At 39.1% G+C, this 21582-nt stretch overlaps 1 pseudogene; it reads left to right on the top strand.

Moving 5' to 3' along the window:
- Positions 1-1965: 1965 nt before the first annotated feature.
- On the top strand, positions 1966-13828 carry LOC113407363 (annotated as a pseudogene).
- Positions 13829-21582: the final 7754 nt, after the last annotated feature.

Here is a 21582-nt window from a genome sequence, read left to right as displayed (position 1 = left end):
GGCTAGCCATTCACAGTCTTTGTTTAATCCTGATCTGATGGTGTCAAATTTGCAAATGAACTGAAGCTCAGCAGTTTCTCTTTGAAGTCTGGTCCTGAAGTTTTTTTGCTGTAAGATGGCTACCTTTTATTTTAGGGTGATCCTGCTGATATAGTGTACTTGGACTTTCAGAAAGCCTTTGACAAGGTCCCTCACCAAAGGCTCTTAAGCAGATTAAGCAGGCCTGGGATAAGAAGCAAGGTCCTTTATTGGATCAGTAACTGGTTAAAAGATAGGAAAAAAAGGGAAGGAATAAATTGTCAGTTGTCAAAATGGAGGGAGGTAAACAGGGATTCTTCCAAGGATCTATACTGGGATTGGTGCTGGGTGACTGGGTAAAAACGGGCAGATGAAATTCAATGTTGATAAGTACAAAGTAATGCATATTGGAAAAAATAATTCCAACTATGCATACAAAATGATGGAATCTAAATTTGCTGTTACCACTCAAGAGGGAGATGTTGGTTTCATTGTGGATAGTTCTCTGAGAACATCCACTCAATGTGCATTGTCAGTCTAAAAAGCTAACAATGTTAGGAACTATTAGGAAAAGGATAGATATTAAAACAGAAAATCATAATACCATTATATAAATCCATGGTACATCTACACCTTGAATACTATATGTAGTTCTGGTCATCCCATCTCAAAAAAAGATATGAGAAATGGAAAAGGTGTAGAGAAGGGCAACAAAAATGATTGGGGTATGGAACGGCTTCCATACGAAGAGAGATTAATAAGATCGGGACTGTTTGGTTTAGAAAAGAGATGATTAAGGGAGGATATGATAGAGTTCTATAAAATCATGAATGGTATGGAAAGAGTGAATAGGGAAGTGTTATTTACCCCTTCACATCACACAAGAAATAGGGGTCACCTAATAAAATTAATAGGTAGCAGGTTAAAAACAAATAAAAATAAGTACTTCCTCACACAGCGCACAGTCAACCTGTGGAAGTCGTTGCCAGGAGATGTTGTGAAGGCCAAAAGTATAACTGGGTTCAAAAAAGAATTAAATAAGTTCATGGAGGATAGTTCCATTAATGACTATTAACAAAGATGGTCAGGGATACAACCACATGCTCTGGGTGTCCCTAAACCTCCAAAATGCCAGAAGCTTCAAAATTCCTCTGTTCTATTTGTTCCCTCTGAAGCATTTGGCACAAGCTACTGTCAGAAGACAGGATACCGGGCTAGATGGACCATTGGTCTGACCCAGTATAGCCATTATTTTGTTCTTGGAAAGAGAAAAAAATTCACTCCATAAAGTAGGAACTATGTTTCTGAGACAATGAACGTGTATCTGCTCTCATTACACCACCATAAATTAGTGAAGTCAGTGGAGTTATCCAGTGTAAGTAAGATTAGAATCAGGTCACAGTATGGAAGTTTTGACCATTTCGATAAAATGGGCCTGATCTGCATTGAAGTCAGTAGGAGTTTTGCTTGAGTAAAGGCAACACAATTGGGCCATACGTTTTAAGAATATTTTTTCTCCATTCAGGTAGAAAAATTGTTTTGCTGTGAAATCCATGAAGCTATGCTGGCTCTTTCTGCTTCATTTCCCCCATCTGTAAATGGGGATAACATTATCTTTCTTCCCCTATTTGTCTGTCTTGTTTATTTTGACGGTAGGCTTTTTGGGTTAGGGACTGTCTCTAACTATGTGTGTGGACAGTGCCTCACACAATATGGCTTTGACCTCAGTTGGGGACTCTAGATAGCCCTGGAATACAACCAATAATAATAATGATGATAATGACTTACTGTCATGCCTCTTTCTTTCATGGGGAACATAGGGCCTTCACCACTACACCACTACCTTCCATCTTTGGTGAGTTGAGTTGAGTTAAAAATAATAATACATTTTTCTTATTGTTATACTAGTAATTGTAAAATCTTTTCTGTCTTTTTAGATTAAGAAGAATGGTTGGGGTCAAATCTAGATTAACACAAGATGAGGAAGAGCAACTGCAACATCTGTTGGAGAGCAGATGCTTAAGTCTTCTCTATAAAGCAAGCATCCATGGTTACAATGCTTCTATATTTCATGCCAAGTGTGATGCACAAGGGCCAACTGTAGCAGTAGCATATAACGGAAGTGGTTATGTTTTTGGAGGATTTACGAGTCAGTGATATGTTTCATCTGGAAAGTACATAAATGATGAGAAAGCTTTTCTCTTTAGATTAAAAGGCAAAGAGGGTGTGCTCAGTCCACTACAAATTCCTGTTAAAACTGCAGCATCTGCTATATATGACCATAGTTCCAGTGGCCCTAATTTTGGCGGTGGAGCACTGCAGTTGTTGGACCAAAATGCAGCAGCAGCAGCAACAAGTTCTAATAACAACTACACATACAATGTTGCTGACTTGCATGGAAATGATCTAGGCCTTATGGAATGTGAGGTGTATCGAGTTGAAGGTAAATTGATATCAAAAGAGAAAATGTTTACTGAGGAAATTATAGCTTCGTACTCTTAATGTTATATGTTCCTTTCCCCTAGATATTAGCAGTTTCCTGGAATCTCCATGGAGGAAGATCACATGGACAACTGAGTAAGTTAACTGTTGTAATATATCACTATAATGATCTGTGGCCACCAAAAGCTCTGGTGATGCGAGTTATTTTAGGAATTAACTAGATGGTGCTAGAATAGACAGACATGTGTTGCTGAGATGCTTATCTGTGTATCTTAGGTACTAATGGCACCTATGACCCTAGTGTCTGAGCACCTCACAATCTGGGGGTAAGTACAAAATGATGATTTAAGAACAGATCAGACATACATGAGAAATTAATGTCTGAACCAAAATAAGCTTCATGAAGAGCTATGCTTATTCCTAGCCACAGTGAATCTGCTATGGCAGAGACTTAAAGTGGCATTCCAGAGGATTACAGACTATGATTAAGCAGCTATTCCAGAGCTTAACTATCCTTATACTTAAAAAGGTTTTCCGAATATCTAAATCTCCCTTGCTGTGGATTAAGTCCATTACTTCTTGTCCTGCTTTTAATGAGCATGGAGAACAATTGATCACCCTCTTCTTTATAACAGTCCTGTTATCAAGTCCCCCCCTCAGTCTTGTTTTCTGAAGTCTAAATATGCTGAGATTTTTTAGCTTTTCCTTATAGATCAGTTTTTCTAAACTTTTCATCATTTTTGTTGCTCTTCTCTGGACTCTTTCCAGTTTGTCCATCTTTCCAAAATTATAGTGCCCAGAATTGGACACAGTACTCCAGCTGGGGCCTCTCACCAGTTCTGAGTAGAGTGGGAGAATTACCTACTGTGCTTTACATTTTACTCTGCTGTTAACAGAGTTCAAAATGATATTAGCCTTTTTTGCAACTGCACCACATTGCTGACTCCTGTTCAATTTGTGAGCCACTATAGCCCCCAGATCCTTTTCAACAGTACTACCACCTAGACAGTTATTCCCCATTTTGTAACTGCACATTTGATTTTTCCTTCCTAAGTTTAGTACTTTGCACTTGTCTTTATTGAAGTGCATCTTATTAATCTCAGACTAATTCTCCAATTTGTTGAGATCATTTTGACTTCTAATTCTGTCCTCCAAAGTGCTAGCAACCCCTCCCAGCTTGGTGTCATCCACAAATTTTATAAGTGTACTCTTCACTTAATTATTCAAGTCGGACCCAGGACCAACTCGGTGGAACCCCTAGATATGTCCACCCAGTATGATAGCAAACCCTTGATAAATGCTCTTTAAGTATATTCTTTTAACCAGTTTTGCACCCACCTTGTAATAATTTCATCTAGACCAGGGGTTCTCAAACTGGGGGTCGGGACCCCTCAGGGGGTCGTGAGGTTATTACATGGGGGATCGTGAGCTGTCAGCCTCCACCCCAAACCCCGTTTTGCCTCCAGCATTTATAATGGTGTTAAATATGTAAAAAAGAGTTTTTCATTTATAAGGGGAGTCGCACTCAGAGGCTTGCTATGTGAAAGGGATCACCGGTAAAAAAGTTTGAGAACCACTGATCTAGACTATTTGCCCCTAATTTGCTTATGAGAATGTCATATAGGATTCTGTCAAAAACCTTACTAAAATCAAGATACATCATGTCTACAGCTTCACTTCTGATCCACTGATTATGTTGGTTTGGCATGATTTGTTCTTCACAAAGCCATGATGGCTATTTTTTACCACCCTGTTATCCTCTAGATGCTTACAAATTGATTGTTTAATAATTTGTTCCAGTATCTTTCCATGTATCGAAATCAGACTGACAGGTCTGTAACTCCCCAAGTCCTCTTTGTTCCTCTTTTTAATGATAAATACTATGTTTGCTCTTCTCTAGTCCTTCATCCATCCTCCCTGAGTTCTCAAAGATAATTGCTAAAGGTTCTGAGATTGCTTCAGCTAGTTCCTAGGGTGAATTTCATCAGGCTTTGCAAACTTAAATACATCTAACTTATTCTTTAACCTGTTCTTTCCGTTTTTGGTTATGTTCCTTTCCCCTTGTTGTTAATATTAATTGTGTTGAGTATCTGGTTACAATTAATCTTTTTAGTGAAAACTGAAGCAAAATAGGCATTAAACACCTCTTGATGTCATCTGTTATTAGTTCTCCTTCCCACAAACTAGTGGATCTACATTTTCCCTTGTCTTTCTATTGCTCCTAATGTATTTATAGAATCTCTTTTTATTGGCTTTTATGCGGGTGGATTGATCTAAATCACCAAGTGGAAAGTCGTGATTTAAATAATCCATTTTAATCAATTTCAGTTATTTTCTAAAGAAAGCTGCATTCTCATTGGTTGATATAACCATTAAAACATGTTGATTTACAACTAAATAGAGGTTTTACACTAGATTTGGTTCATCTTTTTGCTACCTAGGCAGGTACGCTATAATTATATCCATTTATTTAAGCACTATATAGCTTAATATTTTCAAAAAAAGAAAGGAGTACTTGTGGCACCTTAGAGACTATGAAAAGGCTAATTAATTCTATTTCCTCATGTTAAGTATCCTCACACCTTCTTGTCAACTGTCTAAAATGGGCCATCTTGATTATCACTACAAAGGGTTTTTTTTCTCCTGCTGATAATACCTCATCTTAATTAATTAGTCTCTTACAGTTGGTATGGCTACTTCCACCTTTTCATGTTCTCTGTATGTATATATATTTCTTACTATATGTTCCATTCTATGCATCTGATGAAGTGGGCTGTAGCCCACGAAAGCTTATGCTCAAATAAATTTGTTAGTCTCTAAGGTGCCACAAGTACTCCTGTTCTTTTTGCAGATACAGACTAACACGGCTGCTACTCTGAAACTTTATATTTTCAGATTCTTATTAATTGTACATTTTTAGTATGTTAGAAAATAGTGAATGATATTTTGCTTATTTACTACTCTTGTATCATATTTATAAAGCTTGACTTCAAAAATTAAATGTTTTCTACCTGGTACTTTCTTTATATAGAAAAGCAGCCTTTAACTCAAAGTTTTTGACTCATGGATTCAGCATGCTAATTTTTTTATTTAAATATTTTAAGAGATTATACATTTAGGCCTTAATATATTTTGTATTAATTTCAGATTTCATTTTAAACAGGTTTATCTTTAAAAAGAAAAACTTATAATTTAAATATCAAAATTTAAATAATCCACCCTGCTTTAATGTCCATTTTTAGGTGTAACTCATTTGGTGCCTTAGCCTTTCTGATTTTGTCCCTTGTGCTACTCTTCTGTACTCATCTGTAGCAATTTGTCCATGTTTCCACTTTTTGTAGGATTCTTTTTTGATTTTCAGGTCATGAAAAAGCTCCTGATGGAGGCATATTGGCCCCTTACTATTCTTCCTAGCTTTCCTTCACATCTGGATAGTTTGGTGCTGTGCATTTAATATTGTCTCTTTGAGAAACTGCCATTTCTACTTAACTTCTTTTTCCCTTACATTTTCGCTCTGAGTTTGTTAAAGTCTGCTTTTTTGAAGTCCATTTTCTTCATGCTGCTGCTTTCACTATCTATCATTTCATGATCACTTCCTAATTGTCTTCTACCTTCAGATTTGCAGCCAATTCCTCCTTGTTATTTAGAGTGAAGTCTAAAATGGTTGCCACTTGGTTACTTCCTTCATTGTCTGAAACAAACATGGTCCCCAGCATGTTCAGAGAACTTGTTGGACGTTTTGTGCTTTGCTGTCTTACTTTTGCAACAGATGTCAGGTTAGTTAAAACACCTTCCATGAAAGAATGTTGTGCTTCCACTAAGCATATATGCTGTACATAGTTAGCTGTACACGATGTTCTGTCAAAGATGCCATGTGTCAAGAGTGTGAAAAGACATTTCTATAAAACATGCCTCTGTCCTCATTTCAGAAATCAGGAACATGAAGTCTCAGTGCCTGATATAACCGTGAGTGTAGAGAATTGCTGTTCACCTCATCCTATTCAGAAACTCCTTTGCTATGTTGACAGTTGCACACCTAGAAAACAGTCACACTCCAATGACTGCATGCTAGATGTTGGTTCAGATTTGTCAGTTCTGTCTGATTCTGCTTATTTGCTATGTTTTCACAGTGCACAGCTTACAAGACCTAAGCTGCATTTCGTGGTTTATGGTACCTGAGGCTGGTTACCAGAATACATGTGTAATGCATGACAACTTGTATGCTCTATATACATATGTTGTGAAACCGGATTAACCCTACCTTCCTAATAGCTTTTAGTTTACTTCTAAACCTGTTTGAATGAATTTAACTTTGCTGCCATTCCTGTGACAGAGCCAGCACATTGCAACAGAGATTGAATTCCCCTGTGACATTCAATGCAACTATTTTAGGCAGCATTGGTTTAATATGTTTTCAAAATTTTTAAAGATTGAGACACCTTAGGGCAGATTTTTACATGTGCTGTGAACCTGAATCTCACATTGGCTTCAGTAGGAACTGTGGGTACTCAGCATTTTCTGAAAACCAGGCCCTAGGTGCTTTAAATTGGGCACCCAAAATAGAGGATACCATAGTTAAATATCCATTCCATATGTGATGTCAGCACCAAATCCTGAGCATAAAGTGGTTTGACTTTGTGTGAAGGTCATACTCTCAAAGAAATCTGTCTGTTCTTCAGTTGCTCACTATATTCAAAAGCACCATTGCATGCTCTTTGGCCATGTTACCAGGATGCTCTCAAACTCTCCATTGTCATGTGAAGGGGTTCATGTCTTGATTCTACCTGATGTGTCTATGAGACTACCCTGGAGATTTATGGATTCTCAGGAATGAGCCATAGCTAGGAACTTCACAACGTGATGCCTGGTGTGACACCATCAACCATGGTCACTCTGGCTACTGCAAAGGTCCTCAGTAGACTATGTACATAAGAACATAAGAATGGCCATACTGGGTCAGACCAACGGTCCATCTAGCCCAACATCCTGTCTTCTGAAAGTGGCCAATGCCAGGTGCTTCAGAGGGAATGAACAGAACACACTAACATCAAATGATCCAGCCCCTGTCATCTACTCCCAGCTTCTGGCACCCAGAGGCTAGGTTCACTCAGAGCATGGTGTTGCATCCCTGTCCATCCTGGCTAATATTCATTGATGGACCTATCCACCATTAACTTCTTTTTTGAATCCTATTATGGCCTTCACAACATCTCCTGGCAAAGAGTTCCACAGGTTGACTGTGCAATGTGTGAAAAAGTACTTCCTTTTGTTTTAAACCTGCTGCCTATTAATTTCATTGGGTGACCCCTAGTTGTTGTGTTATGAGAAGGAGTAAATAACACGTCCTGATTCACTTTCTATACACCAGTGAAGATTTTATAGACCTCTATCATATCCCCCCTTAGTCGTCTCTTTTCCAACCTGTAAAGTCCCAATCTTTTTTAATCTCTCCTCATACGGAAATTGTTCCATACCCCTAATTTTAGTTGCCCTTCTCTGTACTTTTTCCAACTCCAATATATCTTTTTAGAGATGGGGCGACCAGATCTGCACAGAGTATTCAAGGTGTGGGCGTACCATGGATTTATATAGATGTATCATTATATTTTCTGTCTTGTTCTCTATCCATTTCCTAATGGTTTCTAACATCCTGTTAGCTTTTTTGACTGCTGCTGCACATTGAGTGGATGTTTTCAGAGCACAATGACTCCAAGATCTCCTTCTTGAGTGGTAACAGCTAATTTAGACCCCATCATTTTATATGTATAGTTGGGATTATATTCAACATTGAATTTCATCTCCCATTTTGTTGCATAGTCACCCATTTTTGTGAGATTCCTTTGTAACTCTTTGCAGTCTGCTTTGGACTTAATTATCTGAGTAATTTCGTTTCATCAGCAAACTTTGACTCCCACTGTTTATCCCCTTTTCCAGATCATTTATGAATGTGTTGAACAGCTCTGATTCAAGTATAAATCCTTGGGGGAACCCCTGTTTACCTCTCTCCATTTTGAAAACTGACCATTTATTCCTGTCCTTTGTTTCCTATCTTTTAACCAGTCACTGATCCATGACAGGACCTTCCTTATTATCCCATGACTGCTTACTTTGCTTAAGAGCCTTTGGGAGGGACCTTGTCAAGGGCTTTCTGAAAGTCTAAGTATACTATATCCACTGGATCACCCTTGTCCACATGTTTGTTGATCCCCTCAAAGAATTCTAATAGATTGGTGAGGCATGATTTCCCTTTACAAAAGCCATGTTAACTCTTCTCCAACATATCATGTCCATCTATGTTTCTGATAATTCTGTTCTTTATTATCATTTCAACCAATCTGCCTGGTACTGAAGTTAGGCTTACTGGCCTATAATTGCCAGGATCGCCTCTGGAGCCTTTTTAAAAAATTGGTGTTACATTATCTATCCTCCAGTCATCTGATACAGAAGCTGATTTAACTCTTGGATGAATACCATCTGGTCCTGGTGACTTATTACTGTTTAATTTATCAGTTTGTTCCAAAACCTCTAATGACACCTCAATCTGGGACAGTTCCTCAGATATGTCACCTAAAAAGAATGGTTTGGATGTGGGAATCTCCCTCACATCTTCTGCAGTGAAGGCTGATGCAAAGAATTCATTTAGCTTCTCTGCAATGGCCTTATCTTCCTTGCGTACTCCTTTAGCACCTTGATTGTCCAATGGCCCCACTGATTGTTTAGCAGTGTGTGTTTGATGATAGTTAAAAATGGAGTATAGGGAAAGATGGGGAATATTTACAGTTTCCTAATTTCACTGTGCCTATATGTAGTGCAAAACATGTGCTGTGATCTCATGGGTGTTTGAAATTATGCAAATCTTTTTGTCTTAACAGGGAAAGAGGGAAAATAATGGAGGAAATCAGATCTTACAAACCTTATTTAAATTCAGTGCCACGGATTCGGATTTTGGTTCTTGGTCCAATTGGAGCTGGGAAGTCCATTTTTTTCAACTCTGTGAATTCAGTTTTCCAAGGTTATGTGCCAAGCCAAGCCGTAGCGGGATCTGATAATGCTAGCATGACAACACAGGTAAATATTTGCTTCTAATTAAACAACATCCAAGCTAAATCACAGTCTCTTAGTTAAAAATCCAGATTTCCCTCCCCCCCCCCGACTAAATGGAAAATCCAAAGATGCCCCCACTGAATTCCATGCATCTACTTGTGATGAGAAAGGCATTACTCAATATGGTTAAGAAATAGTAATCTGGCTTTAAATATTCATTTTTCGGCTATGTCTGTCTATACTATTTTACATATTTTTTTTTGCCCCAATAGTACAGGACTTACCCAGTTAAAGATGGAAGAGATGGCAAGCCTCTGCCTATTATCCTCTGTGACACAATGGGAATAGAAGAAAACTCAGGAGTGGGTCTGGAAATTGATGAAGTGTCCAACATAATAAAAGGCCATGTTCCTGATAGGTACCAGGATTTGTAGAATTTCTACAAATTCTGTGCAGTTCCTTATTAGACCCAGTGATATCCTTAAATGTTTCTTTACATGTACAAATATTATATCTTACATTTAATTACTGTGGAACAAAATACCCACTGTGCTCAGTAGATTCTTGCATTTGTACAGTAAAAGCTTATGAATGGTGATCACAGGTGAGGTGATCACAGGTAAGGTGTATTTGAAAATAAATAAACTATGGAAAGGTGTTTAGGCCTGATTCTCCACTCTCCTGCACCTTGTGTAGGCATTTACAGTTATGCAAAGTTGATTTAAATTGCTGTCTACCCTTCTGCCCAGGTAGCGTTTGGTACCTATTTTGTACAGGTACAAGCTAAGGGAGAATCAGGCTCAAGGCATATAAAGATTGGAGCTGGTTGAAATATTTTGAACAAAAAAGTTTTAAATAGAAAAATGGACTTTAACACCACATCTCCCCCAACACAATTCTGTTGTGTCTTGAATTTTTTTTGTTTTTCATTAAATTGTTTCCAAGATTTTTTTAGCAAAAATGTCATCAATTCCATTATTGAAATGGTTCTCTAATTTATTTTTTTACTGGAAACCTGGTTTTCAGGAAATGAGCATTTTTAAATATTTTTTTTCTGATGAAAAATGAAGAATGGGTTAGTTTGGTGAAACAGAAACAACGCTGACATTTTGAATTTTTTGAAAACATAGTTTTAAAACATTTTTGACCAGCTCTAGAAAAGAGCAACTTCTACCATATTCAAGCTTAGTACAGCGCCTTCTCATCTGGTCATTTGTCTCGATTACTAGATAGCTGCTGCCTACAGACCATTCCAAATATTAACTATTGTAATATGCAAGAGATGTAGACTTTGATTCTTCATTCCAGATGAACTGAGCTTGTTACAGAAGCAAAGATGGAGGGCTAAGGTCGTTGTATGATTCTCATCATTGTAGTATCTCGGCCCCTCACAAACCTTAATTTATCCTCACAACAACGCAGTGAGATATAAAGTGTTATTAATCCCATTTTAAAAATATGAAACTGAGGAACAGTGATTAATTATCTTGGTCAAAGATATATTGGAAGCCAGATATCCCGAGTCCCAGTTTTATGCTTTAACCACAAGCCCAATTTTCCTGTGATTTATTTGGTCCTACTTTATATTAAAATTCCATCTATAAATGGTTTACAAAGAAGTAATAAATGAAGAATGTTAAAAGCATGTTACAGTTCTGAGCAGCACGCGTACAGATGGCTTTAAGCACATGAGTAGATGTTACAGATGGTTATAAGCCATAGTTATGAGTAAATTTTTGATGGACTCTACAACAATCAATTAACCATTTATTAAAACATCTGTTAATAATTTATTAATGCTTTATAGATGGAACCTTAATAAAAAGTGTGATTAAAAACACACACACAAGTAATATGTCAAGAATCCTTTTTAATTTCTAGAGATGTCTTTTGATTTCATTATTACTTTTCCACAAGGAATATAAATTCAGAGGAACTCTGTTGACTTCAAAGGAGTGACTCTGGATTTACACATGTTTACAATAACAGAGATCAGAATCTGGCTCTCCATCTGGAAAAATGAGTATGAGACTGAGAATTGGGAAATCCTGAATTTTAATCCTGATTTGATCACTCCATCTATGAGTGTGTGTAAATCATTTCCCCTCTCTGCATATCAGTATTTCTCTGTAAAATGAGATAATAATACTTGTCTCTCTGTTCCAGAGGGGTATTGTGAGAATCAGTATTTATACAGCTCTTTGAATCTCCAGTTCTTTGGAAGTGCTACTTATTATTATAAAAAAAATTTTTTGCAGTTTAATCCAGCTGCCACCCCTCATCCAGATTCTCCAGGCTATATCAAGATGCCTTTTCTGAAGGATCAGATTCATTGTGTTGCATTTGTTATTGATGGGTGCAAAATATCTGCACACAATATTTTAAAATTCTGCAAAAATCTTCATATTTTATTTGTCAAAATAACACAATATAATCACATCAGTTTCAATTATTTTAGTATTTTATTTCAAAAGACCTGTGAGTAAGTATGTCTGTAACAATACAGACAACAAAAAAGATTTAGGAAATGTTTTTTGACAAATAGATTCCTTACTAGGCATATTAATATTAAACTCTGAGTAATAATTCATTTAAACTACAGTACAGAACCGTATTTCCCACACCCCTCAGAAGCAGGGCAAAGGCTTGGGGTAGTCGGGTAACAGAGGAGTGTTTTTTGTACCATTAGCTAGCTATTGTAAAGCGCTTTGGATAAAAGGACTATATAAAAAAACACCTTAATAATAATTTACGTTTTTTTGTTCTACAAATAAAAGCACACAACTGATATTTTAATGTCAGTAGCCTTACCTTTCTAAGTGATGGATGTACCCTCTCTCCCCCCCCCACCACGGCAGCCCCCAAGCTGGTACTGGGAAGGAGGGGGGTCTCCCCCACCATGGAAGCCCCGGATCTGGGAAGCAGGGGGGGCTCTAGCTTTTTTGCCGCCCCAAGTACGGCAGGCAGGCCACCTTTGGCGGCTTGCCTGCGGGAGGTCCCCAGTCCTGCGGATTCGGCGACATGCCTGCGGGAGGTCTGCCGGTCCCGTGGCTTCGGCGTACCCACCGCCGAATTGCTGCTGAATCCACGGGACCGGCGGATCTCCCGCAGGCATACCGCTGAAGGCGGCCTGACTGCCGCCCTTGCAGGAACTGGCAAGGTGCCCCCCCATGACTTGCTGCCCCAGGCACGCGCTTGGAGCGCTGGTGCCTGGAGCCGCCGCTGCTGGGAAGGAGGGGGGTCTCTTCCCCACCACAACAGCCCCCAAGCTGAGGCTGGGAAGGAGGGCCATTTCTCCCTGGCAGCTGCAGCCCTGGAGCTGGGGAAAGTCGCCTCTTTCTCTGACCACCACAGCCCTGCATGGCCCAAATTCCACCCACCCCCTCTTCTCACCCCACTGCTCCCTCCCACCTACCCCCTATTCCCCCCTGCGTGGCTCCACTAATTAGGTGTGTGGCCCTTCATTCTCTTGTGTGAGGCCACCCAGGCGCGCACCTTAGTGGGAACTACACCTCTACCCCGATATAACGCCACCCGATATAACACGAATTTGGATATAAGGCGGTAAAGCAGCGCTCCGGGGGGGGGCTGCGTGCTCCAGTGGATCAAAGCAAGTTCAATATAACGCGGTTTCACCTATAACGTGGTAAAATTTTTTGGCTCCCGAGGACAGCGTTATATTGAGGTAGAGGTGTATCTGCGGACCACCTGAATGGAGCTCGCGGACCACAGTTTGAGAACCTCTGCTCTAGATCATTATGAAGGAAAAATAGCCCTGTGTTCTGGGTATCACCTCTGAGTTTAAATAGAGGATTTTGGCTTCCAGGGCAGTTTACACAGTCAGTTTCTAGCAGTGAATTTGCTAAAGAAGAATAAAATAAAGTGAATATGGTCTTGAACTGTAGCTGCATCAAAATGTAGTTGCTACGTCAGTTGCAGGATGGGTATGATGTGAAAGTAGTTATGCCTTCAATATAAGGAAGTTTGAAGAACTAAAGTATCTTCCACTTTTAATCTCACTAAACAATATCTGTGAAAATACTCAAAGCTTTTGCTTAGCTTCCTCAAGGAACAGAAAGATTGAAAAATAGTCGGGGAGTTCTTTAGGATAATCCATTTTGTGCCTTTTCTACAGATGCGGATAACTGCAGAGAAACTTGGAATCCCTCTTGCTCAGATTGTACCTGTTAAAAACTACTGCTCCGAGTTGGATCTTTTGTGCGATGTTGACATCCTGTTACTTTCCGCCGTGAGGCAGCTTATACGTTTAGCAGAAAGCTACCTTGACAATTTCACTTTTGAGAAGTCAAAGAAAGAGCTCTAGCCTGATGTTTACCTGTGACGCTGGATATTTTATGTGCTAAACTTTTAAAAATCCTGACATCGGAAGTCAAATTTGTTGCTGCCCTAAGCAGATGCAACGCCATTGACTTCAGTGGAGTTGCACTTGCTTATGCCAGTGGTGAATTTGGCCCAACAGTTCTATATCTTGTTATTGCCTATGTAAGATTAATGGTATTTTTGCATGCATCAAGGGAAGAATAGATTCTCCAGCTTTCAAGGTGGGATCCCTTTATTAAACATTCCACATTCTTACTCTGCTCCTAAACTTCCAGTCAGAGACAGTCCTTTCCACTAAAAGAAGCATTTGCATAAACCTTTTAAGAAGTTGCTAAAGATATTACTTCCTCCTAGTAGTTCATGTGAGTTGCTTGCTGCTAGTGCTAGTTGCTGGGCATTCCATATGTTCTTTATTTTTATCCTTTAAGTCTGTTATACTATATAGCATTGACACTTGAACCTTTTAAATATTGGGGGTACTGAAAGCCAGCTCCTTACCCCATCCACCCCCACCCCCTCAGAGCTGAGGCAGCCGGGACCCCAGATGCACGGGGCCGGGAGCCAGGACTCCGGGTGTGTGGGGCCGGCAGCCTGGAACCTGGGGGTGCTGCAGCACCCCCCGCACCTCTAGTCTCTGCGCCTATGTTATATCATAAAGTAGTTTTCATACCAAAATTTTATAGCTACAAGCACACATGTGAAAATTAACATTCACCTATATGTTCATATTTCTCACTGCAGCCATTATAAAGAATAGAGGATTGATTTATAACCAGAGTTAAATTGGTAATTGATAACTAGGATTGACTAGTGACACCTACGAGGAAGTGAAAATTACTGTAGTTGTTTTGTGGTATCATATGTTTTTCAAAATGCTGTTAACATTTAAAAAAAAATCGAAACAGTAGGTTGTAAAACTTTTATTAATTGGAAAAATAAATTACTCTAAGCACTTTTTCAATCACTTTCTTCAGCCAGGTTTGGGTCTTCAGTAACTCAGCCGGAGGTTGTGGGCCTATTGCAGGAGTGGATGGGTGAGGTTCTGTGGCTTGTGATGTGCAGGAGGTCAGCCTAGATGATCACGATAGTCCCTTTGGCCTTAAAGTCCATGAGAAGAGGTGAGGCAGAGACACAAGGGACCTACTTTTCTTCTCGCTTACACTGGTTAAACACTGCTGTATCTCTATTGACATCAGCAATTACTTCAGATTTGCACTCGAGTACTTGAGAACAGAGTTTGGATTAGATCCTTGGTGAGATGTAATATATCAAATGCAATGGTAGCAATAGAAAGAGTAATCAAGGTTTTGACTGTTCCAGAAAGAGTTGGCATTGCTGGCATATGGTTCCCTGCAAGTATAGTTGAGGGGAAGGGCTACTTCCTATACAATAAACTATAATTAAAATTGAGCGATGCATGTTATTGGACAAGCATTTATTTTCTTTTTGTTAAATGACTTGGTCCAGTTTGCCCTCTAGTGGCTGACAGTTACAAAATTTCTAGAAAATAGTGCTACATAAAGATGCTTTAGAAAAAACTATGGGGCAGGATTTTATTTAACTCTCTTGTCTGACCTAAGATTCAATTCTTTATTATTTTCTTTTCTGTGAGCACACACCTATTTGAGGAGGAGTTTTTATTACCCATTGATGGAAGTCCAATGTGAACTACCATCCAGCTGCCCCTCTGCCAAGAGAAAGCAGAGGCATATAGCAAGCCACCAGCTCTCTCCACCAGAAGACCACAGCAGGTGATGGGATGGGAGTATGGGAGGGCCTCTTTATGTCGCCTGATATTTTGCTGTTGGAATGTATTCATCCTCCTCAGGCATATTTTATAAACATAAATAGCTATCTCAGTCCAACCTTGTTTTAAGAATGACAATGATAAAAAACACACTTATAGTGTATTACATCCCACAAGTAGCATACTGAGATGCTTAACAAAATGGAAAAACAAGATATAACTGACCTTCAAAGGTCTTTTGAGGTAAATCAGAACCTCTTGGAGGAAAAAAAGAAACCAAATAGCTGTTGAGTTGCAATGAGGCATTTTCAGGGCTTTTATCTCACCTTTCTTCAGTGTACCATATAAAACAATTTTTATTGCAATTTGCAGCCCTGTAGAATCAGGCTAGTGTATCAGTATCAGTATGTGTGTATTCTGTTTTTCATGCATCATTTAAAAGGATCATCTAATATTTCTGCAGTTGGGGCTCTTTTGTCATTTTCTACTCATGTGCTGATGCTGCGGAGAGAAGCTGCTGTTTAATAATTTCAGTGGGGTTAACTCTACACGAGCGAAGGGAAGAACCTGGAGTTAGAGTGCTTTGGTAAGATTTAGCCTGGAGATTATCATTTAGAAGCTGTCCTCAAGGGGTGATTGTGGGTGAATCTCACCTGATAAGCTGCATGCAAAACACCCATTGACTTCCATGGCAGTTAAGTAAAAGAATTCTTCATCAAGCCTGTTTTTTCACTATCTGCACGCTGTGTCTTAGAATGAACTGCCTATAGTGTTGTACTTCTGCACACAACACATAACTAGACAGTGGAACTCATTGCCACAGGAAATTGTTGAGGCCCTGCTGGAGGACAAAGAAAACATCAATGCAATAGGAGCTGCAATTGTAGAGTTAGCTCTAACCTGATGAATATAAACATAATAATATTACATAATATAATATACATCAGAATAATATAATAATATGCATAAGAATATTACATAATATTATTTCATGTTATGGCCATAATAAAGGGTGAGGTGCACATATTTGCAAATATGAGGAGACATATAAGGGAAAAAAGGAAGTTAAAGTATAAAAGTGGGGGAGAGGGATTGGAGAGGGACTGCTCAGTATCTCAAGTATTTGCCATCATCAGTATGTTTTGAAATACGTTTGATTCAGAAGATTCCGAAGGTCATAAATGTGTCTTCTAAGTGGAAGAGACTGAGACCCAGATCTTCAAAGGTATGTAGGGGTGCCTAACCCCTGGGTAGACAGCTGCCTAGTGGACTCCTCAGCCTCCAGCTAGGCACATAGGGAGGGGTAGGTGCTCCAGAAAGGCATTCTCAGAAACTAGCAAACTGAGTGGGCCGCCTGGCTGATGGGCCATAGATAGGTCCTCCCTCCATTTGGGACTCTCAGTCGTGAACCCTCTCCTGGAGTTAAGCGGCTGACCTAGCTTAGTGCCTAGGTAGCTCATGCCCTCACAGCTGAAACAGTCTCTAACTTTCGCTGTCTCCTGCTCAATACTGCTCTCGTACTCACCCTACGTTTCCCTGTGTCCCTGCTGTCTTATGTGGGTGCTGTGCTGCCCGTCTGCCTGTTGAGGGCCTGCGTCTGGCCCTTCTGTTATTGGGTCTTAGGTGTGCTCAGGGCACACCTATAGCATTGTACCCTATTGATATGCCCTGCCTGGTTTCAGAATCCCACTTTGGGGCCTTTAAGATTTTCAGCTTCAGCTATGTCTCCAAGCAGCTTGTTAGCTATGGGGCAGTCAGGGCTATGGGAGGTTTGTGAATGCCAACTGGTAGACACTTAGGTGCCTAGGGGACTTAGGTGCCTATGGGGTTAGGTGGAATCTGAGTGCTGGTTTTGAAAATAGCAGTGGAGCCTAAGGATGGGATTCACAAAGCTATGTAGGTGCCTAACTCCTATAGGCACCTAAGCTCCTTTGTGACTCCCACCTTAAATGGTGGACTTAGGAACCTAAAGGGGAAGATAGGTGCCTAAATATCATTGAGGATGTTGGCCTGAAAGGCCTGTGATCCTATTCTTCATTGTATGAAGAGTGGTACAGATAAGGGAAGAAACCGGGGCAAGGATACATAGTTCTTTTTTTTTTGTTTTGGGGCCTCAGCGTGCTGCAGACTTGCTGGAGCTTGGCAGAGTGACTCTGCTGGAGGGGCCAGCATCATCCAAAAATTGGGTGGTGGGCACTAGTCTTGCTTATTAGCTATTTGAAGCTATTTAGTTGTTTTCATTGTGGTTAAGCAGCCTGGCAGGACACATCCAGAGACCATGAGAGTGTAACCAATGGCTGCCCAATAGCAACTCATGGGGAGGAGTCGTAATTTATAAATAAGAGGAGTGGGAGGATGCAGTGCTGGAGGAGTACAAGGACCAAAAAGTTCTGCTGTAAGGATTGTATTCCAGGGGCTTAGCCAGTCTGTTGGATTAGACTGCGAGGCTCCCTCATCCAACTGCACTGCTAGAAATGCTGCAGGCTGTGCAAATTGCAGACTATCATTGCAAAGACCTGAGGGGAGTCTGAAGGAGATTGTGGGACTATCACTTTTTAAGGAGCTGGTATGACCTACAGCGGGTTTGGACACTATGCCACTGAGAAGGGTAAATCATCTCAGAGGAGGGGTCCGAGGGCAGTGTATGCACATAATTATATGTTACATTTGAAGTTATGATAGCCATAAGTACTAAAACTTGGGGGAAACCCCACTGAAAGTGTTGTCTTTAAAAGATTTCTTATTGCCAATCTTCACACTTGTTTCAAGGACTGCAAGTAACTATGATGTAGTCATATATAGATTTATTTAGTAAATGTTTTCCTTCTGAGATTTTGTGTCACTGACCTTCTATCAGAGATTAAACTCTGTATGATATTTGTGGGTATACACATATATCAAAGTGCTGCAAAGACTTCACTCTGGTCTCCACTGCAGCAGAGAGATAAGCTACAATACAGGCAGAGGGAAAAAATACTATGCCTGATTTAGCATATTGCCTTCCCCAAAACTGTTACAGAAACACCCACAGGCTCCAATCAGGTATGTTTTTGACATTATGGATAGAATGTTTGTACAATCTTAAATGAGTCCAACTATATTTAATGTTCAGTATTTTTATTTTGCTTTAATTACTTTACTTTACAGACAACGAGAATAACCCTGCTGTCATTCTCTCAATGTTTTTACAAATTTCACTGTCAAGATTATGATGCATAGAAGATATTATTTGGGCTGAACAATCAAAGGGAGTTAAAAGTGTTGTCACATTTCTCTTCCCTTGCATTTTCATGCTCACTGAAAAATGTTGTCAACAATCCCTGCTGTCTTAAAAAAATATGAATAGTTAATATAAAAGAGCAGATGACCTGTATAAAACATGCATCTCAGTACAAAAAGTAGGAGCTAATAGCTGGAATAGCCATTGTTATGGGCAGAGAAACAGTAAAGCTTTACTCTGAAAGTTGATGTAGCAGGAAAACTTTCCAGCAGCCTTGGCAGCCAGTTGCTGCAGCAAGGTTCTTAATAGTGATGAAGTTGTGTTCAAGGGCATAATCCACTGTCCACTGAAGTTAATAAGAGACCTAAGTGGGCTTTGGATCAGGCCCAATATGCACAGAGAAATGTGTGATTTTGCACTCTCACTGTTGTAATCAGAAGGACACTTTCTTCAGAGGAGGTTCTCTGAAAAAATTCAAAGGTAATAATTGATGTGTCTTAAATTTCTCTACTTTGGAAAGAAAATTCAAGTTAATTTTTTTTATATCTGTCATAGAATAGAAAAATGACTAACAACTTCACAATACTTAAAGCACATCTGATAATGGATTTTCTACTTTACACATGAATATATGCTCATTTATTGCAAAGGATAGGTATTTTAGTTCCACCTACACTGTAACTTTTTAATAAAGGTAATAAATCTCAGTAGAGTATGTATGATTAACAGAGAAACTCAGTATGTGGTTGTCAGTCCTGAATGTTCTCGTATCAAGGAAGGAACAAGGATACTCTATCTCTGATTATTATTTTTTTTTGTAGGAGGATCTTTTGAATAGTATCTTGACTCACCTATGATGTTTCTTTTATATCTGCAAAATAATGAATCTGACTGAGAACAGCCAGAGAGCAAAGAGAAGCCAAAATGGCTGCTTGCCTACCACGACCCAAAGCTGTCAATGATGGATTAAATGAAACTTGAAGTAAGGGAAAGGATTTGGAAAATGCAACATGTTCCGTACCTGAGAAAATGTATTTGAGAGGTGGGGGGAACATATCACAAATGATAGGTACAGTACTCTAGAATAGGACTGCAACTTGCCTTTGCAAACATTTTTTGTAACCTTCTAATTGAGCATTAAATTGAATAAAGATCTATAATTTAAACACTATTAGTGTTTTGAATCAGAACTTTATTCTTATTGCCACTAATTTAAAGAAAGTGCTTTGAATAGAATGGTGAAATTCTAAGTTATTTTGTTAATTTACTTCCCAGCAAGGGTATATGAAGTTGATATACTACAGTATTATTAATGGTACATGTGAGCTGAATTGACTGCACATTTGGGCACTTTTTATTGATTCTCATTCTCAACCTGGTAATATACTATTGGCAATGTTATTTTTATATAACTTGGTATAAAAAGACATTTGGAATATACAATACCATTCCCAGAGTGCTAGTAAAATTACTGGATAGTCAAATACGGTGTTAAGGAGAATGAAATAGGTGTCTCAGGAATAGCTATCTTGAATATATAGAATATGTTCCAGGGAATATCATAGAAGAATCTTGGATCAAAGGAAGAGAATATCTGTCCAGCTAGATGAAGCCACTATTCTGTGAAATATGGTAATGTATCTGGAAATTGCCAGTGCCCATCATAATTTATGCAACTAGCCAATTATATATCACTTACCTGGGGAAAACTTCCTTCCTAATCCCTGAAGTTATTTTAGACCATGAAGCATGAAATTCGATTGCCTTTAGGTGGCATAGTTACAAATATTATAAATTCACTGAATCTATCCACAGTACTTGAGTTGCTGATGTGAATTCTATAAAGAGACTGTGTGTTCTGTGAAGTAGTACTTCCTTTCACGTCTTCTGACTTTACTAGTGTTAGTGCCACCCTGTTCTTTTAATTTGTGCAAACGGAGACTCTGGTCAGTTTTCATGGCACCATTCCATTCTGGATACCTTGTTCAAGTCCTTGCTAGTTCCTTTCTTTTCCAGGTCATGTATCTTTGTTTCTGCATCTCTCATTCACCCTAGTCCTACCACGGCATCTCTGTTCTTTATGGGGATCTCATATGATTTCAATGAGATTCTGTGTAGAAGTCTGTGCATGGGGTCTGTGCATGGGGATCTATTTGCAGAGTTGGAGCCATTGACATTCCCACTGCTGCTTTAACCATCTTCGTTGTCTTTTTTGACTTTATTGACCCCAGCTTACACTTATCTTACTTATATTTAAAATTTTCTTACCAGACCAATGAGGACAATCCTGACTTTGTCTTGAACACTAAGTAAGCACTATTGTGATGCATCATGGAAAAATCATGGCTAAGTAAAGATAAACAAAAGTCAAGTAAGCATTTTGGTTTAAAACCAATTTCCACATTATCATTAGTTTTTTTAACTTTTACTATTGGTTTTGATAGAAACAATAAATTTCAAAACATTAATAAATGTTCACTGTTATTACTCCATTCTTAATGTTTGACAGTAGTTTAATTGTAACTTGTTTGCATGACTATAAAGAGCTGTGGGTACAGGCTGGTATTAAAGTAAGAGAATAATTTATTATTGCAACTATAAACCAGTCATGTATCGCCAACAGCTTCTTACCTAACCAACTGATCCTGTTGTTGATGTTATATAAGGAACATAGAGGATGTTCATTTCTTAAATTGTCTTGTGCTCTTGCTTTCACCAGTCTTAGCCTTAAAGTTCCCAAATCCAAGTGCAAAGAAGACCACACAACCAT

This window comes from Terrapene carolina, unplaced genomic scaffold (genome assembly GCF_002925995.2).
Source record: "Terrapene carolina triunguis isolate 2854851 unplaced genomic scaffold, T_m_triunguis-2.0 Scaffold211, whole genome shotgun sequence".
NCBI lineage: Eukaryota > Metazoa > Chordata > Testudines > Emydidae > Terrapene > Terrapene triunguis.
Note: the sequence above shows the minus strand (reverse complement) of the source record. Positions and strands in the feature narration are given on the sequence as shown.